This window comes from Periplaneta americana, chromosome 10 (assembly GCF_040183065.1).
Source record: "Periplaneta americana isolate PAMFEO1 chromosome 10, P.americana_PAMFEO1_priV1, whole genome shotgun sequence".
Classification (NCBI taxonomy): Eukaryota; Metazoa; Arthropoda; class Insecta; order Blattodea; family Blattidae; genus Periplaneta; species Periplaneta americana.
In genome coordinates, this window is record NC_091126.1 from 132,893,518 (window position 1) to 132,911,823 (window position 18,306).

General features: G+C 34.4%; 1 long non-coding RNA gene across 3 annotated transcripts in view; it reads left to right on the forward strand.

Moving 5' to 3' along the window:
* Positions 1 to 18,306, forward strand: part of LOC138708036 (uncharacterized) — a 47,827-nt gene that overhangs the window by 16,909 nt on the left and 12,612 nt on the right. For all 3 annotated transcript variants that reach the window (XR_011334552.1, XR_011334551.1, XR_011334550.1), the window contains one exon: positions 12,792 to 12,977. This is a non-coding gene — a long non-coding RNA (uncharacterized lncRNA). The remainder of the gene's footprint in view (positions 1 to 12,791; positions 12,978 to 18,306) is intronic.

Below are 18,306 nucleotides of genomic sequence, written 5' to 3' on the forward strand. Positions count from 1 at the left end.
TAAACAGCGATGTAGATAGCTGGCATAAAATCTTATTCGGTTTGACATATGATGTGTCTTCATCATTGATTTTAAAAAGCAGATCATAGCTGCCAGCACTTTTGAGACACATTATTTTAATGTCATCTTCATCTACAGAACTTTGCAACATATCTGAAACTGGTTATACTGTCATTAAATTTGACTAATACAAAATTTCCTACTTCAATATCCGTAGACATTAATTGACTCCTTTCCTTGAAAGAAACTCTATCTGGTGACTTCAGACCTATACCATGCACCAAAGAATTCTTATAAACATATTTTAAAGTCGAAGGGCTGATACCTGTCTGGAAATATCTGGCTTCTTTGCTTAAAAAGGAGTTATCAACTTTTCCTTCTTATATGAAAGATTTAATGCACTCTACATGTGCTAGACCTATCCCTTTTATGGTTCTGTCACTTATAAACATCATACTTAAATTGAGTCTGCCACGAACAATTGAAGCAAAGTCAGACAGTAGGCCTAAATAAAAAATTTTGCAGCTGAGACAGATTGGAAGTAATTTTGTTTATTGCTTTCTAGTTTCAATAATTTTAACTCATTATCCACCAGTATAGCTGAGTCAGCTAAGGCGCTTGCATCCCGATCGAGAGTTGCATTCGGGGTTGGGTTTGATTCCTGCTTGGGTTGATTATGTGGTTGAGATTTGTTGGTGATTTTCCCAAACTGTAAGACGAATCCTCAGTCTCATCTCGCTATAACCAATCTCATCGACACTAAATAACCGAGTATGGTTATGGTTCTGATACTTTCAAACATCATACTTAACCCTTCTCCGGGCAACCTACTTTTGTAACGTTGATGGGCAAGGAGGGTCCGTCGGACCCACATGCCTTTTTAATATATTGACAGATGAAAATCATTTTATTGTATACAATATTAATCTTCTTTAATAATAATATTATTATAGTGATCAAAGTATCCATGATAATATACATAAATTATATAATTTTAGTATGTTTCTCATGCAATAAAAGAAACATGTTTAGTGTATGATCTACAATTTTTTTTTACTTTCGTCGTAAATCTCACACACATTTACACAAATTTTAGATTTTCTCATTTCTAGCACACACACACACACACACACTCACTCCCACACATCATTACTCTCACACACTCACAGTCATCACTCTCACACATCATCACTCTCGCATGCTCACACGTTATCACTCACACACTCACATCATCAATTTCACACTTACACGTCATCACTCTCACACACTCACACGTTATCACTCACACTCTCACATCATTACTCTCACACTTACACGTCATTACTCTCACACACTCACACGTCATCACTCTCACATGTCATCACTCATCATCATTCTTACAGTTTTTACACACACGGGTCACTTCACTGTGCCATTACACACAGATTGGCCACAATTGTCACAGCTTTGTTTTGTTTCGACTCTTTTCATACTGGTACATATGACACCTTTTAGTGCTCTCCTGTAGTTGAGGCGCAGTTGATGGAAAGGCCTACTAGCTCTTGACATGAAAGGAGCAATGGTCATTACACTTTTTTCTGAAGTCCTCCTCTAGGTCTTCTTTCAATTTGAGGTTAGATGAGACTTTCAGCAACAGCTACAAGGAACAACCTCCTGTTGTTCTGTTTTCCAAGATTCCACGAAGGATGAAGGCTCATCCACACAACAAATGCAGTAATTCCACATACATCTAATAGATTCATAAAAATGCAAATGCCCAGCGATTTGTGCATTCCTTGAAAGGATATCTACCACGGAATGGAATAAGTTGCTCATCAACCGTTATATCAATACAAGTAATATAGGCCCAATATTTTTTTTTTTTAATTCGAATTCACATTTTCCCAGACATCTATAACCAGGGCAAACTTATCCTTCTCACGGCAAATGGATCTTGTTTTGTCATCAAAGCAAGTAAACGCTAGCAAAGATTTGAATCTCTTGAGACCCATGGTCGCTCTAAATACTGGAACACCATACAAGCTGCTCCATGGAATGTCATAAATAGTGTACTTTGCTTTGAGGTGTCCTGCAGTTACTAGTAGACCGAAAAATGGCCGCAATTCAGTGTCGTTACAACACTTCCATGGGTGTGCAACATTTCTTTCTAAACACAGCCGCTCAGCCTTTTGATTATTTATATATGTTACTTATAACTGAAACAGTATAAATATTGAAGGCATCAATAGAGTTCCCAGGTGAAAGAGTGACTTTATTTATTGACCCTTTGATAATATTGTGAGCCCTAGCTTGGCCTGTCGGAAAAGGCTGAGAGTTCCACATGATGCCATCTTTACCAAAGAAATTAGCAGTTTGAACAAATGCTTCCCCCCATATCCTAGTTCTAGATGGACGACACTAACCACTTGTGGATCACAATGGTGATTGATAACTGCTTTTTTCATTGATAGATCCTCATCATGAGGGGTTTCAGAGTCATATGGTGGCTCTAAATGATGATTACTAACTTCTGATGCTTCACTCTGATGATCAGATTTGCTATTATCGGCGTTATCGTCTGGATCGTAGCTAGAATCATATTTTCTTAGGTCAGGTTCTCTAAGCAAATCCTGAATGGATTCTTCACATAAGTACTTACGCTGAGTCTGTCAGAATATTTGACCTAATTATAATTCTTCAGTATAACAGCATAACTAAGATGCATTCAAATATACTGTAACATCTAAAGGCCGTATCTTTGTTTCTTTGACTTTCTTCGGCTTTTCCATAATAATTACTCCCATATGAAAATAAAGTAAAGGTGACAGATTGTCACTCTTTCTATTACAAACTACACCGTATTATGGCTAGCATAACTTCACACTGACTTATTTATATTTATTATAATGCATAATTGCTCTATTTTTTTTAAATGTCATTGTTGTTGAGCCTCTGAAATAATTTTTCCAACATTCCATTGCCGTCAGATTATCACTGAATGGTTTGAAAGAGTGAAACCTCGTTACGAAGTGAGAAAAACCAATAAAATATACTATGGTCCAATAGACCCTGCATGCCCGGTTAAGACTTTAAAGAAGTAAAAGTGTTGTAGAACATTTGTGCAAAATGCTACAATATTTTCCTTCTCACTAACTATAAAAAACACAGAAATAAACAAAGTCATGAAATTTCAAGTAGGTAGAAATTATAGTTTTAATTTTATTCGCAAAAATAGTAGTGCCAGGGCCCGACGGACCCTGGTTGCCCGGAGAAGGGTTAAATTGAGTCTGCCACGAAGCATTGAAGCAAAGGCAGACAGTAGGTCAAAACCAAAAAATTTTGCAGTTGACACACATTGGAAGTAACTTTGTTTTTGCTTTCTAACTTCAAGAATTTTAACTCCTCATTAGCCACCGTTATAGCTCAGTCAGCAAGGCGCATGCATGCCGATCCAGAGTTGCATTCGTGCATGGATTTGATTCCTGCTTGGGCTGATTATCTGGTTGGGTTTCTTCCGAGGTTTTCCCCAACTGTAAGGCGAATCCTCAGCCTCATCTCGCTATCCCCAATCTCATTGATGCTAAATAACCAACTAAGACTTTTAATATTTGCAATATTTAAGGAAAATTTGATATAAATGTTGTCGTAACTAACATTACATGTGCCTAACTTAACTCACATTACCATCACTTACGTTACAGATTTTCAGATTACAAAATAGGCTCTACTATAATTCCAATAATGCAGTTCTTAGTTGTGATTGAAGACAAGGATGAATACGAAGTTGACTAAACAATTTAAGAGACAGATGTGATTATTAACATGTCTATGTAAATATAGATTGAATAAGATCAACATTTTGTAAAAAAAAATATTTGGGTATCCTGTGGAATGTCTCAAATATAGCGACTTGATTGGAAATACAATATTAGTTAGGAAAATTATATTTTTGGGTTATATTTTAGGGAAAGAGGACAATGATATGAAAAAATGTTTAAGATCTCTTCAGACAAAGAAAAGAAATTCTAATTGGATACAAGAATTATAAAATAACGTAAGCAGATTCGGACTAAATTGGATATGGCAGGAAATTGGTACAATTAATATAAATTTAAAAGGTAAAAGTATGTTCAGCAATTTAAACACTCTAAAGTAATTAAAAGATAATAAAGAAATTAAAAACATGTGGGGAAAGGAAGAATACACGAAAGTTAACACCAAGGAAGATGGTGGAGATTGGGAATTTGGAGTTAAAAAATAGAACAGGAGACATTGCAAAAATTATATATACGTTGTTTATGTAATCAAAAAGAAGACGCGATACATATTATAGGCCTACTATTATGCCCAGAAAATGAGAGAACAAGGAAAATATTTATTGAAGAACCAGTACTAAAATTAAATGTAGCAATAGCATATAGGAAATTATATAGAACAATAAATTGAAGAAACTAGGAAAATTTTTATATATAGTACCAGTACAGAAAAAATAAGACTTAAACATATGTATATTAATAAGAACTAGTAAATAAAGAAAAAAACTAGACTGAATAGTACAGAGGATGAACCATATGTAATGTCATTAATTTGAGGGATTATTCTTTGAAATATTTGAAACCAGAAAGATTTAGTACAATTTTACTCATTTTTGCTTCTTTTTCGAGATCAAAATTGTATTATATTAAACATGTTATAGCATGTTTTCGGAAAACCATTGATTTAATTCCCAATTTGCTCAATTAGTTCAAGAGAGCAGAGTATTATGTGTAGGTTTTTGAAAGAATTTTAGTTTTGTTGTTTAAATGTGCAGAAATTTGATCTGAACAAATGTAACATTGCAAAATTCCTTTACAGAATGAAAAGTTACATTTGTTCAGATCAAATTTCTGCACAATTAAAGGACAAAACTAAAATTCTTTGAATCATTTATTATCATAATACAGTGCTCTCTTAAATTGACTGAACACATAGGGAATTAAATTAATGGCTTACTCAAAACACGCTATGAAATGTTTAATATATAACAATAATTCTGAAGAATGGGTAAAACACAGAAAAATTCTCTCTGGCACCAGGACTCAAACCCAGGTTTTCAGCTCTACGTGCTGATGCTTTATCCACTAAGCCACACTGGAGATGTAAAGTTTAGTGGATAAAGCATCAGCACATAGAGCTGAAAACCTGGATTTGAGTCCCAGTGCCAGAGAGAATTTTTCTTCGTTCTACCCATTCTTCACCATATGGCAGTGCAGAATTCCTGCACGGAAGTATCATATGAGGAGCATAGTTTCAAAACGTATTAAGTCCCTAGTGGACAAAATTAAATTTGTTACTTTCTCTTTATTTATCTTTCATGCTGTGAAGTCTGATGGTTCCAAGTCGTCATATTTGTAAACTGTGAAACCAGTACTTAAAAATGGTTTTGTGTAGTGTTTTGAAAACTTCTCCCGTTTACGAGTAATCCAGTTTTTCGTCGTTCGTGTAAAAAAATTGTAAGTTGCACATAATACGTTTTGAAACGATGCTCCTCATATGTACTTCGGTACTTCATACTAATACAATAATTTTGATCTCGAAAAGGAAACAAAAGAGGAGCAAATTGTATTAAAGCTTTTCATTTGAAATTTCGTAAAGAATAAACCTCTGAATTTAATGGCATTACTTACAATTCACCCTGTATAAGTAATAAAAATGTGATTAAGGACGGGTTCTTCGAAAGCAGAAATGTAAGAGGACCACCAATAATGCATGATATACAAATCTTATAAAATTTTGATGATAATAAACATACTTATGTACATATCTATGGAAAAAAAGGTTGTTTTCATGACTCATGTTATGTGGCACATGATTGTGTCATTATAAGCAAAATGAACACGTAATATTCAAGTTTAAACATTACATTACACCTTCCCTTGAAACACTCCAATGGGTAAGATTACAGGACCGAAGATATATCCATTCACTAATTTTCCTATATTGCATCATCATTACTTCTTTGTCTAACTATCTTTCGGTGCTTTTTAATCTCTTGTCCTTTTATCACAGCCTGGGTACTCATTCTAAAAATGACTCTTTATTATCTATCCCTTGCCATAAAACAGCTCATTCTTCCTCTTTCACAGTATCAGCAATTCGTTTCTGGAGCTCCCTAACCAGCTTCCTCAGGAACTGGCAAACGATATTGCAATTTAAAATTTCTTCTTCTTCATCTATCCCTTATGCCTTGCAGTGTCGGGTACACAGCTATATTCATATGTATCCTCTGAATCAATAAGAATCCACTATGCAGGTGATTAGCCCTGCGATAGCTTCACCAGAGCCCCGATTCGCCTAGTGTTTCGTGGTTCTTGTTAGGCCTTCACAGCTACCATAACGGTTGTGGGACACATGAAGTTCCTGCTGTACATCACCCTAACGAGCCATCCACTACTTTACTACTTTACCACCTCCCACAGCGAGGACGTTGGGGTTGGACTTGGGGAGGTCAATTTAAAAGTAAATTGTTTAATAAACAGCCACCAGTATTCATGTTTAATTCTCCTTTGTGTGTATATATAAATACATATAATTTTCCTCAGTGTTGTATAGTTATAATTTACTTTGAATTTGTTATACTTGTAATTTATAATATTGGTTCACTTGCCACTTGCATATTCATTGTATGTAACTTCGAGCCTTATGTTATTTTGTAATTCTTATTTAGTATGTTTGTATTAATTTACTCAAGTTGTGCTTGTATGACTGTATAAATTTTTTATTAATGTTCTTTAAATATTAGTAAAATTGTATCAGCTTCTTTTGTTTCTGGCTAAGTGGAAGAGAAGGCGTGATGGCCTTAACTTTGCCAGAATAATTGAATTATTATTATTATTATTATTATTATTATTATTATTATTATTACTATTAATATAATTATAATAATAATAATAATAATTATTATTATTGTTATAAACATGCCATAACTTACCTTAGGCCACTATCTCTCTGTTTATTGTGTGTGCGTGCGCGCGTTTTTTTTTAATCATTCCACATGCGCCATTACCGAGTAATATACATGTGATTAATACACTTACATAAATCTTTATAATTCAACTTCCTTAAGTAAACTGCACATCTTATACTAATAAACTTTCACAGGTAACATACTGTTGCTTATATTTTAACATTATTATTCTGTCTTTGGAATAAGCTTATACTTGTTTTTCCTTGTCTTATATCCATGATAATTACGACTTAATTCTGATCATTTTGTTATTTCGACCACAATTATCTATGTTAACAGTACCAGCATAGTATTTACAATTATTTACAAAATCTCTATTCACACCCACTCACTCACAAAATTGGTATTGGCATAAGCTATTTACATATTTACAATGCATCAAAGTCTATTGTTGCGACAAACTGTGCGAACAATTTTCCATACTTGTGAACTAGTTCTTTCTCGCTTGGGGGCCATGAGCCACCATTTTGTCTTAGACCAGTCTTTAGTTTATCGCCTTGCAGTTGTAGCTTGTTGCGGTCATATATTATGTGTTGTGTGGTTTGTTGTTCTGCTCCGAAAGGATACTTTGGATTATCGATGATCTTGAATCTGTGAAGATAGGCCCGTGTGAGACCATGGCCTGTTATCATTGCAGTCAACTCCGGAGTGAATGGTAACTTGACTTGTAGCCGTCCTCTCACGGTTGGGAAGTATGATCGGCATACTGCTCCTTTTGTGGAGTTCGCCCACTGATGTTGCCACTTCATTGCACTTTTTTCTTTTTCTTCACTGACTATTGTCTCTTTTGGTTTCTTTGAGTACACTATTTCTCCTTCCTGGTCTAGAGCCGCTTCCTTCGCCAGTTGTCTGCCATTTCGTTTCCATGTATCCCAATGTGTGCCTTGACCCAGCTGAGATGGACTGTCCATTGTTGGTTTTGAAGCTGCGTTAGTAGACTTCTTATCCTCTCTATTATTGGATAATGCTTGAAATTGTTGTTAAGTGAATCTATTGTTATTTTACTATGTGTGTAGATAGCAACTTTCCTTTCTGAAGGATGAATTTCTCTCATATCTTCTAATTTTTCTAGTGCTTTTAAAATGGCAAATTGTTCTGCTTGATTATTAGAACAATGGTGGTGTAGTTTATATTTTAGCCTATGTATTATGTCATTATCCTTCATTATTATTGCTCCAGCTCGAACTTGCTCTTAAATCTTGCTACCATCAGTGTACACTTCTAGAGGATATATATTTACTGTATTAACTTTACTTATTGTCACTCTTTCTGCAGGATGTGGCCAGTGACTTATTTCTAGCGGTGCGTCATATATTTCGGTGACATCTCTTCCATGAGTCATTTGGTAAATTTGCATCTTCTCTTTGATTTTGACTCCTATTGGACATATCCCAGCCAGCATACATGATGCTTCGTAGGAGAATGTTCTATATGCTTTAACCATTCTTATATTCATAGTCTCTGCACTCACCGGTATTTTTGCAGGTTTGGATTTCATGTCATTGAATTGTACTTTATTTCATTCAGCCCAATGTTCTATCTTCTTGATGTCTTCATTTCCATAATTTTCTGCTACAGTTGAGTTTTCCCCTGTTGTTAAAACTACTAGGTCGTCTACAAAGGCTGTGACTTTGGTCCGAGATGAAGATTCTATGTTAAGTAGATCATTGTACAGAATGTTTCAGAACTGAGGACCACTGCAAGATCCTTGTGGACATACCTTCGTTACCTGCCTTTCTGCTTTGAATGTGTTAACGTTCAATATTGCTGTCCTATCCTTGAAATAACTTCTCGATATACTGTATAGGTTTTTTTAGACAGTTTAAGTTCTTGAGATTGAGTAGTATGCTAGGCCACCATGCCCCATCAAAAGCACCTTTAATGTCCAGGCTTACTATTATCGTGCACTTTTTTGATTTGAAATTGTTTTCTACAAACTCACAGCCGCATCTACAGTACTCTTCTGAGGAATGAATCTAAATTGGTTTTGTTTAATAGATCATTTGCATATATCCAGTAAAGCATTCTCTCAATCATAAGTTTTTCTAGGACCTTTCCTGCCACATTTAATAGACTTATTGGTCTGTATTTTGTCACTTCATTATTATAATCTTGGCCAGGCTTAATTATGGGAATTATTACTGACCTCTTCCATAGTTTTGGAAAGTAGCCTCGATTGAAGCATTGATTGTATATTTCTGTGTAAAAGTGAGGAAATTGTCTAAAAGCCAGTAGCAATATCTCACTGTTCAGACCATCTTCTTCAGGTACCTTGTTAGGTTTCATTTTTGTAATACAGTCTCAATCTCCTGCTCAGTAAAGCATTTATCGTTGTCTGTATCGGGAACATCTGTTATTTGTTCTCTAATTTGCCTCTGGCTTTCAGTGTCCTCTTCTTCATTGTTCTCAGGTATGAAGTATTCAAGCATATATCTTGCTGTGCTCTTTATATCCTCAGTATAAGTGCCATCGTGTTTTTGTAGTGTTGTGAGGCTAACCTTGTGCTTTAGTTTTCCAGATGCCAGTTTATAATCTGCATTCCATGGATTTGAATTGCAATTAATGCTGCAAAACTCTTTCCAGGATTTTAGCTTCTCTCCTTGTATTTTCGCTTGATAAACTCGTCTCCTATATATTGATTTTGTCTTTGTAGTCATAAGTCATTATTGTTTAGTGTTCTTTGGTATCTTCTTCTCAGGGCATTCACTTTTTTTCTCAGAATCGTTAGTTCTTTTGTCCACCATGGAACAGTTCTATGTTTGTCTGGCCATTTTCTTTTCCTGGCTTTGCGAAATGCCGCATTACAGGCTTCTGTTATACAAGAATAACTTTGTTTTATTATTTCCTCCGTATCTGTGCTGTATGTTACTTTGTTTTTGAGTTCTTCATCAAGTTTTGATTGCTCCACTCCATCCCTACATTAAAAAATTAATCTTAGATTTGCAGCAAGTCTGTCTCCGAAAAGATTTGCAATTTTCCTTTTTTACTATATATATTGAATTCCAGAGTCACTTTCTACTGCCCGATTGTGGTGTTCGCTTTCAATCTTAAAGGTCAAGATTCTGTGGTCAAAACAGCTCTCCTCCTCTCCACACTTCCATTCTACTATGTGTTTTAATATTGTGCCATTGCTCATTCTCAAATCAACATTGGTGCTTCCCCATCGCGTTTGGAATCTATAGACTCCTGTGTTTTCGTTGATTACATAGAGATTGCTTGTAGGTATGAACTCTTCAAGTATTTTTCTCGTTGATTTGTGAGCCTGTTATACCACATTTTATTTCTTGCATTTGTATCAGCAGAAATTATTAGTCCCGTTCCTTTAGTGTGTCATAATCTTCTCCAATGTGTTTATGCAGACTTGTATATCTTCGTTAATATCGAAATATTTGCTTACCCCATACAACTTTTTCATGTGATCTTCCTTCTGCAACAACACAGTCTTCGTTTGAGAATTGCTTAATGAGTAAGGCATCTATTTTTTCGTTGTTCACAATTATGGGCGATCTCTTCCTGCCATTTCCGTGTGTAAAAGATCTGAAGGAGTTGGGTATTCCAGCTAACTTATTATTGATTGTATATGGTTCTTGCAAAAAAGCTATGTCAGTGCATTTTTCCTTAATTATAGCGACAATGTTGTTAGTAGCTGCGGGAGAGTGCTGCAAATTAATTTGAAGACACTGCAGATCCTGTGTTTTGTCTAGAGTTGCAGCAAGCCATTTCAGTAGTCAGTATTTTGAATGTACCTCCGCAGAGTTGATTCATAGCAGCTGCAGACCTTATCAAGTGAAAAATGGTTCACTTTTACTGGAGATTTGCAGTACTTGTTATAAGTAATGCAGTTGATGCATCTGTACTGCTCTTTTGCAGCTTTGCAGTCATGGATTGTGTGTTTCTGAGCACAGAGTGGACACGTTAACTCCCCTTTACAGTCCTGGGCTCTATGATTAAACTTTCTAAATTTGAAGCACCTATTGGCTATAACATAATCCTCACCGCTGCACATGTTTCATCCAATTTTTAACTTTCTTCCAATTAGTTTTTTCTTATTTGTGAACTAACTTCAAGCTCGAGGTTTTTTGCATTCTTTCTATCCTTAAAAATGAATTTGGGATGAATATCAGTTCCTTGCAAATCTAATTCACAATTCTGTTGTAGAATAGTGTCGTGTGCAGTGACAACACTTATTTCGTCTGGTACATTGTAAATAATCATCCTTGGATTACGCAGTTTTATGGCAGTGGCTTCTAGTTCAGTTTTACATTTTTCATTTATATTCTGACAAATAATTTCAATTTCATTCTTATTTTGTGACTCAATGAGGAGTTGTCCATTTCTAAGTGACTTCAAGGAGCTCACTGCTACTTTCATTTCTACTGGATTTACATTTCTCTTTACTAGTATTTTCATATGTACAGCAGTGTGTTTGGTCTTTGATTTCACAATTGCTTTATATATTTTAGGAACAACTTTCTTTAGTGCATTATTTCCTACAATTTCCGCGAATGTCTTCTTCTTCGGTGCTTCTATTGCGGATTGGAGAGGTTGAGATACTTGCTCAAGTTTTTTCACTGCAGCATCTTTTTCTTTGAGATCAAGTATAAGTGTGTTGTACACTTCCCTCAACTCACTGACAGAGTTTGTTATGACTTCCTTGAGATCTCTTCTTAAATTCCCACTTTTGTCATTAATTTCAAGAAGAGCTTTTAAAGCTCTCTCAAATCGAGCTTCCCTATCTTCATCCATTTTTAACAATGCTTAAAGTCATTGAACTTACTTTGTTCTAATAGAGCCTACACTCCCACTACCCCACACTCCAATCTTACACTCCAACTCACAGCCAACACTTATATGGCCCTTCCTTCCAGTCGCAACATTGCGCCTAGGATGTGTGCGTGGGCATGGGCTTGCGCGTGGGTGTGTGTATGTGTTTTTTGTCTCTCCTAACCAGACTCGTTTGTACACTGAAAGAGTTGCTTGTAAACAGGTGTAACAAGTGCTATTAAGGACTAGAGACAAGAATTCCATGCAAGTGCATGTTTTTATAGGAACATAGGACATAGCTCAAACTTAGTACTTATCCATTTCATTATTTTCCGGTTCCAAATATGTGTACTTTTTCCGTGTGTATTTGCATGTTCTGGCATTTTTGGGTATAAAACATGCATAATGCATATTTAAGCAATTTTTGGCTTGGCTTTGCATATAATATACATTATGTTCAGTCTAAATTGCATGTTTTAATGATTTTGAGTGGACACCTCAGTTCCTTGATTTTTATGTCTACTATTTTAGCTTCAAGAATCACGATAGAAGCTGGAAGAGGAAAAAGAAACTAAATTACAGAAAAAGGTTTATTCAAGTTTGCACCCATAACTTTTTGCAATGTAGAGAAGTCATACTCTGCCTACAAAAACATATTGACTGACAAGCACGGGAACCTTACAGAAACCAATTTAGAAATGTTGTTAGCTGTTAATTGTGCAAAAAGAAAAAAAAAAAAAAAATGAAGTGAAATAAGAAATTTGGAACAAAAATGAAAGTTCATATTTTAATGTATTTTTCGCTTGATCGTGCATGTTTCATAGTTTGATAGTGCATGAATGCATGCATATTTTGGGATTTTATAGTGCATGAAATTCTCGTCTCTATTAATAACCAAACTAACTTGCGAGAAAATGCATTTGTAGAAGAAAATATATTAATGTTATGAATGTTCACTTAATGTACTTAAAGGAAATATTTAACTTTCAAACAGAATGATCATTTTGTAATTCATTGTTTTTGTCCTTTATTTCATGGAAAGACCCACCATCAGTCTACAAGATTGGTCGTAATAGGGATAATTGGGGCAGCCATCACTTGCAACATGGAGAAATTTCCTGCAAAACGATATTTGAATCATCCTGCTTATCAAACATTTCTACTGAAAACAGGAAGAAGAAACAAGACAGTCCCATTTACAAAACAGGAGGGTTTAAGATGTTCAGAGGTATGAAAGTTAAAAAGTATTTATGTAATTTGAAATTCTTTCCTCTAGTTAACACTTATTGATAAATTTTTCAGTGTTTAATGTGTTAGTACAATAGATTTCGCATCCAATTTAATTGAAATTTTCAACTTACACATCAGTCCTTCCACTTCAAATTGAATAAAATCTGGTGATCATTGACCTTAGGGTCTCCGATGTTTCTCAAACTCTTATCATTGTATTCTAATGGATAACATATAAGGCATGCATAGTTTCGTTTGTCAGAGAAAATTATATTTCAGCCATTATTGATTGTCTAATTTATCAAAATTTTGTGCATCTCTTCACTTGAAACTAAGCTTATCTCTGGTTATATTCATCATAGAGTATTGCTGTGTATGTCAATTTAAAGGTAAAATGAAGCCCTCTTTTTAGAATATACTTTATAGAATTAAAAATAAAATTTGAGGCAGTTTTATGCATTTTATTTTTATAAAATTATATATTCACCTAAAGTCAATGTTATATGAACATACACAGAAATTCCTACTGATTTATTTATAGCACTGTATATTTACGTTTCTCTTGGAAGAAAGAAAGGAGTGAAGAAACTAATAAACCCCATTCTTTCATGTGTTGTGCATGGAGAACAATCTGTTTAGTTTAAATATCATTAGCCAGGTTTTTACAGAATACTTAGAACACTGCAACTGGCTAATGTCTATAAATTTGACTATGAGTAGTTTTGTAAGAAGTTATGTTACATGAAAATTAACACTGTGAAGTTACTTCCTTTGATACAGGAAATGTATAAAATAAGTTTCAACTTTTTATAAAAATGTAGTGTTTTTTTTTTAAGTGTTCCATTTCACATAGAATGACTCACGTAGAAAAAATTAGTTGAAAAAACCTGTCATACAGTTTTTCTCAAAATTTGCGACACCATGACCTGGTAAATTCTTTTTCTGTAAGATGAGGGCTGAGTCCCAACAAATTTACTCATAAATTCCTTTAACATTCATATATTTAATTAACATAATGTTAATAATTAAGTATGATGTAATCTTAAGACATAAAGATTGTTAGTACACTACGAATACATCATGACATGTTGACAAATAATTAAATTAATCATCAATCACTGGATTAATGAAATTCTATAGCATGTTTTAGTTGCCTGAGTCCAAAATCATGAAATAATTTATGCTAATTTTTATTTACATATTATCCCTTTCTGACCACGAAAGACTTATAAAATTTATAACATTGATTATTGTATTATTAAATTCATTTTAATGATGTTAGTTTAAAAAAGAAATGGTAATAAGGAGAATGATTATGCACTGTAACACACCATAGAAGTCAGCAGGAAAAGCAGCAGAAGGGTGTCATGATGTCAGCAGAACACTTACCACACATACACATGCCAAATGTTTTATGTGCAATGTATGTAATTTTGTGTATAAATATGTGTGAATCTTTCAAGTGTACACACTATTTCCAACACTAATTAATGTTATGAATTTAAAAACACAGCACATTAACACAGAAATAATTATAATTTTTTAAAAATTTAACCTTAGTTCTTAGTTTATTTTATTTTTTATTATACCTGAGAATTTTTAAGGTTTTAACGAGGCTAGTGAGCCTTTTGTTGCTGTTTTCTGTCCATTAGCTTGTCAATTCTGGGGTGAATTGAAATTATGTCCAAATGGAGACGGTCAGAAAGTTGCAGGCGGTTCCTTTGTTTCGTTTTAAGCATAGTCATGGCAGAAAATACAGTTTCATAAAAATATGTGGTGGACAAATAAAGAAGAAATTTGATTGCTATTTCATGTAAATTTGGATATTCATTTTTCATTCCTATCCAGAATTTCGAATTAAAGATTTGAGAGTACTTTCCTGTCCTTTGATGATAATTCTAGAAGTGGAAGGGTTTCCTCATATGAAGAAGATTGTCTCCTTGTGTTCAACAAAAGAGTTCACAATCCACGTTTTGCCCTGGGGATCATTGTGTTTGGGATAGTACTTTTCAAACGATAACAACATCTTCAAGTGGGCTACAATAATGTCTGAGACTGAATCCTGTGAATTGAAATCGTCTAAGATTCGACTAAATATAAAATTAATGCTATATTGAATAGCTGCATCATTAAATAGTTCTTGGAATATTTAGTTTGCTATGCCATCTCTTGAATCAAATGGCTGAATCACTTCACTGATTAGTTATTGTCACAATAATAATTGTATACATTCAACCATGTTCTCCATCGTGTAATGATTGTAGTTCTTGGAATAAGTACTCCAGGAGAGTGTTGTTTTTTTTTTTTTAATTCTAGAACATGATATGGTGCCTTAACTACACTTTTTTAACAATAGCAATTTGGCTGTCAAACATCAGGAAATTACACTCGCTCTTCTTATGCAAGAATGTTACAAGCATGTGCAAGACATGTCACTTGTATCACAGTCTGATAATACTGTTGAAGGAACTTAGCAGATTTCTTCTTGTAAGTTGCAGCATCTGTGACAAATAGCAAGACATTTCCATACTGTACGCTACTGCACATGATGACCAAAGTAATCTCATAGCACTATTAAAAAGAGAAGATATGGTAGAAGAATTAACCTTGCCTAACACTTCAATGGTTAGAAGGTAGAGTCTATCAGCACCTTCTATATTTAATGTACCTACACTTACATTAGCAATATGGCGTCTGACTGAGGCTGTAGTTCCATCATTTGGTACCCAAAATGTCTTATCTTTTAGTTTGTTTCTCACTTCAGCTGTATATTTGTCGTATGAGTGTTGTACATAATTCTTTTGCAGTGTTGATTCCGTATGAATTTTCCTTCCTGTGTACTTTTCTAAAAAGCCATGCATTTTCTCCTTCTGCAGTTTGTTTAGCAGAATATTCACTGCCATAAATGCTTCAGAAAATGCTCTTTCATTTAATTGTAATATAGTCTTCCGTTGTTACTGAGCCATTTATACCTGAACCCACACTTTCTGAAGCCGAAATTGCGATAGAAAATCTGAAAAAGTACAAGTCTCCAGGTATCGAAGAAATTCCAGCAGAATTAATACACAAGACTGGAAACGCATTATCTAGCAAAATTTATAAACTTGTATAATATTTGCTATTTGGGAAGAGGTGATTGTACCAGAACAGTGGAAGGAGTCCATAATTGTACGTATTTTTAAGTAAGGGGAAAAGACCAACTGTACCGTAGTCACTTTTGAGGAATATCGCTTTCATTGACGTCGTACAAAATTTTGTCTAATATTATTTTCAGAAGATTAATTCCATATGTAGATGAAGTAATTGGGGATCATCAGTACTGTTTTAAGCATAATATATCAACTATAGATCAGATTTTTGTATTCGAGAGATATTGGAGGAAAAATGGGAGTATAAGGGTACAGTACATCAGTTATTCATAGATTTCAAAAAGACATGTGACTCAGTTAAGAGTCAAGTCTTGTATAATATTCTTATTGAATTTGGTGTTCTCAAGAAACTAGTTCGATTAATTAAAACGTGTCTCAGTGAAGCGTACAACAGAGTCCATATAGGTCAATTTCTATCCGATGCTTTTCCAATTCCCTGTGGGCTGAAGCAAGGAGATGCATTATCACCATTACTTTTTAGCTTTGCTGTAGAATATGCCGTTAGGAATGTCCAGGAAAATGGAGAGGGTTTTGAATTGAAAGAGTTACATCAGCTAGCTTGTCTATGCAGATGACGTGAATATGTTAGGAGAAAATCCACAAACTATTAGGGGAAACACGGAAATTTTAATTGAAGCAAGTAAAGAGATAGGTTTGGAAGGAAATCTCGAAAAGACGAAGTATATGATTATGTCTTGTGACCAGAACTTAGTACGAAATGGAACTATGAAAATTGGGAATTTATCCTTTGAAAAGATGGAAAAGTTAAAGTATCTTGGAGCAACATTAACAAATATAAATGACACTCGAGAGGAAATTAAATGGAGAATGAATATGGGAAATGCCTGTTATTATTCGGTTGAGAAGCTTTTGTCATCCAGTCTGCTCTCAAAAAAGCTGAAAGTTAGACTTTATAAAAGAGTTATATTACTAGTTGTTCTGTATGGTTGTGAAACTTGGACTGTCGCTTTGAGAGAGGAACAGAGGCTAAGGTTGTTCGAGAATAAAGTGCTTAGGAAAATATTTGGGGTTAAGAGGGATGAAGTTACAGCAGAATGGAGTAAGATACACAATGTAGAACTGTATGCATTGTATTCTTCACATAACATAATTAGGAATATTAAATCCAGATGTTTGAGATGGGCAGGGCAGAAATGTACCGGTATATAGAGTGTTAGACCTTTGGGGAGGGCGAGACATAAATGGGAGAATAATAATAAAATGGATTTAAGGGAGGTGGGATGTAATGGTAGGGACTGGATTAATCTTGCTCAAGATAGGGACTGATGGTCTTATGTGAGGGCAACAATGAACCTCTTAGTTCCTTAAAACCCATTTGTAAGTAGTTCTTTAAAACTCATTTGTAAGTAGGTAGGTAAGTAGACTTTATACAGGGTATAAGTGAAATATATCTGCAGATTTTTAGAGAGAAGAGCTCATGTTCTATGTAATAAAAAAGTGTAATATCATATTGATGGAAAGTTCACAGTTTTCTCAGAAAAAAATGTTTTTTCCCAAATGTTTAACAAACTCTTATTCAGTAACAGTTGCGAGTCAGATTGTGCTTTTTGTCCATATCAATAGAAAATCTATTAAAGAATCATTTATACTTTTGATGTAATTTTTTAATTTTCATTTTCAATAGCGTGGACAGTTTTCAGGTAGATTTAATTAAAAACCACTGATTTCAAGCCACTGTATGATGCGAACAGATTGCAACATTGTCAGAGAGTGAGGTTCGCCTAAGGAGACAGACCTGAGTTCGTTGACCTCTTACATCTGTATTACGAGAAGAAAGAGCACTGTGTTAGTAGCGATGTTGCAGGATGCTGAAACTTCCAACTTAATTTTCTAATTAACGGTGCATTTAATCACAATACATATTATAGGTTTTTCTATTCATAAGTGTACCCTATTATCCCTTTCAATCTGTAGGATTATTTCACTTCCAAGCTGTGTGTTTCCTAATGTTACATACCGTGTACCTTGCCACTTTCACTGTACACAACTAACAAAAAGGGTTCACTGGCGTGATTGGAAAACACATTTTACCTGTACTGATCAATGTATTACCTTAGTGTCTCTAACTTAAATTTGATCACATCTTTTTTAACACATGTTTAGGTTGTTGTGTTGCTTATGACTGTGTAGACTGTAGTGCTCCGACCTGACCCAGTA